This window comes from Pinus tabuliformis, chromosome X, assembly GCF_031772625.1.
Source record: "Pinus tabuliformis cultivar Carrire ecotype Pingquan chromosome X, CPIR1, whole genome shotgun sequence".
NCBI classification, from domain to species: Eukaryota; Viridiplantae; Streptophyta; class Pinopsida; order Pinales; family Pinaceae; genus Pinus; species Pinus tabuliformis.
This window is the reverse complement of record NC_142308.1, coordinates 1,283,310,541-1,283,313,487: the sequence shown is the minus strand read 5'-3', so window position 1 is coordinate 1,283,313,487 and position 2,947 is coordinate 1,283,310,541.

Here is a 2,947-nt window from a genome sequence, read left to right as displayed (position 1 = left end):
CAATGACCATTCCAGGCATTTTCCCTAAGTATATTGGCTGCCATGTGAATAGAATAATTCAGGTTTCTTGGTTTAGTGTTGATTCCAGACATTTTGTCTACTGCTTGATACAATGACCATTCCAGGCATTTTTCCTAAGTATATGGCTGCCATGTGAATAGAATAATTCAGGTTTCTTGGTTTAGTGTTTGATTCCAGACATTTTTACGAAGTATATGGCTGCAACGTGAATAGAAATAAGGTTTATCAAAGAGCGCTACACGTTTCAAGTTGCAGAGAGATAAGTATTAAGTGTCGATTGTGCATTGTGCACGTTGGGCGTTGGGTGTCGAGTTATGGCAAAGAGGGACAAGTGGTGATTTATATTTAATTCAATTGTAAATTTTTTTATGCAACGATCTCTGCATGTATTACAACTGTATATTTCTAAATTTTGTTTTGAATCACACACTTAATAAAAATTCAAAATTGTATTGGAAAATCAAAATCACACAAGACCTTAATAGATTTTCACTAAACGTGTAGGTGTCATTAGAGATTCAGCCATCACAGATGACATTGTTTGATTTAAAATATCTTTATCGAATCTCAAAATTTGAATGGCATATGGCGTATTGCTGCTTTCGCCGCAAATCAGTAAGTAACCCGCAATGAGCTCTTGATTTGCAATATATTATTATCAAATGAAGCATTCAATGTGGATGTGTTTCATTTTTTAGATCCATCTCTCAGTTGAACAATTGGTCTCCCGTCGGCATACGACCTGTGATCGCATTACCACATTGTTTATAGTGTGTGTCCACTTCACCCTTTTCACATGGTTGTCACATGATCTTTGGCTTGAATGATTGAGATGGGATTATTTCTTACTAAATTATTCCATAGCGCTTTACCTGTAAGTTATGCGGAGTTAATGTTTATGATTTGTACAGTTTACCCTCGCTAACATGACTACTTTTACAACCATTTGTACAGTTTACCTTTATTTGTACAGTTTACCCTCGCTAACATGACTACTTTACAACGACGATGTAGGTAGAGCGTGAGGCTCCAACCTGGAATACAGTTTCGGCAAATACAATTGCAGTCAATGAAACTAAATTGCGCACATTTATTAAATTTAATGTACAAATGCACTTCACATTTTTTACTTTTAAATATTTTATCATATACAGTTGCAGCCAATGAAACTAAATTACCTACATTTACATTTTTTACTTTAAAATATTTTATCAAAATATAAATGATTAAAAGATTTCATATCTGGCAGGGACTACTGCTGCCTGCGGCCCATGTTTACATAAGTGAGTAAGAAAAAGAAGACAAAATTCACAGGATCTTCAATGCCATGACCTTTTTCAATTTTCGATGAGAGATGATTTAAATGTTGGAAATGCAAATCTATATGGACCCATCAATGTATCTGGGCATGGAGCCTTCACCATTTGCTAAGACTTTGCTACCATATAGGTAATATACTAATCTTATTGCCAATACTTTTAGGTTATTTTCATTACATTATTTTGAATAGTTTGCATGAGATTGTGTGGTTCATTTAGGCACACCATACCTATTGATATTAATTAGGGATGTTAATTGAAAAAGTGAGTAAAATAATATATATATATATTGTTTGTTTATTTAGAATTATATATATTATTTTTAATATTTATTGTGTTTTGAGATTTTTTTTTAATTTAATAAGAAAGAAATTAGGGATGTTAATTGAAAAAGTGAGTAAAATATTATAATTATATATATATATATATATATTATATATATATATATATATTATTTTAGTATTTATTGTGTTTTGAGTTTTTTTTTTTAATTTAATAAAAAGAATTTTGTAATATTGTTAAATCTTTTGATTCAATCAAATTATATAAAAAAAAAAAATAAAATATTATATATATAATATATAATTTAATTTATTTTATGTATCTTACTCATTTCATATTTATACTTACTCATTATTATACTTCTCCACTTCATTCATAATTTTCCTTATGGACTCTTACTCACTCTTATACATAAATTACCATAATCATCGAGCTTGTTAACATAAAGAGAAAGAGATAATTTACATAGGTGAGTTGCCGAAAGAAGAAAGGATTCACATCCATGATCTTCAATGCAATGGCCTTTTCAATTTTGATGAGAGATGATTTAGATGTTAGCAATGCAAATTTATGTGGACCAATACTTTGTATTTAGGTGTGGAGCCTTCACTTTGACCAGACTTCGCTACCATTTATTAATTGTGTGCGATTTATTCGAAATATGTAATATCCTAATTTTATTTTTTATACTTTTAGATTATTTTCATTGCATCATTTTGAATAAATTATTTCCTATATTTTAGATTATTTTCATGCATTATTTTGAATAGATTTGCATCACAGTGTTTAGTTCATTTAGTTACACTATACATATTGATATTAATTAGGGATGTTAATCAAAAAGATGGTTAAAAAATTGGAATTATATATATAATTATTTTTAATGTTTATTGTGTAAGAGGTACTCTCTTAGTATGGAAAAAATGTTGTAATGTACTATTTTATTATGTTAAACAATTAGACTTAGTGAAATTATAGAAAAGTAGACACAATACACTCATGATCAAAGTTACAATTGAACCCCGATCGGGGGGGAAAAGGATTCTGTACGAAGAAATGATGGTGGCCAGTACGTGGAAGCACAAGCCACATCCTAAGATAATCATACTCCGAAATGTAGAACCGGCACGCAGATGTGTTCGAGACCCAAGGCGAGAAGGTGATGGAATAATGGAAAAGGTAGGGGAAAAGGTGGACAGAGTTTGGTCGGTGGAGCGCAGGATAGGTGTCGACAAATCTATAAAAGATGGTGAAGGCAGAGTAAGGTAGAGAAGGTAGAGAGTATTAGGCAAAGAAACCCTGGTTACTAGCTTAGAAGAGGGCAG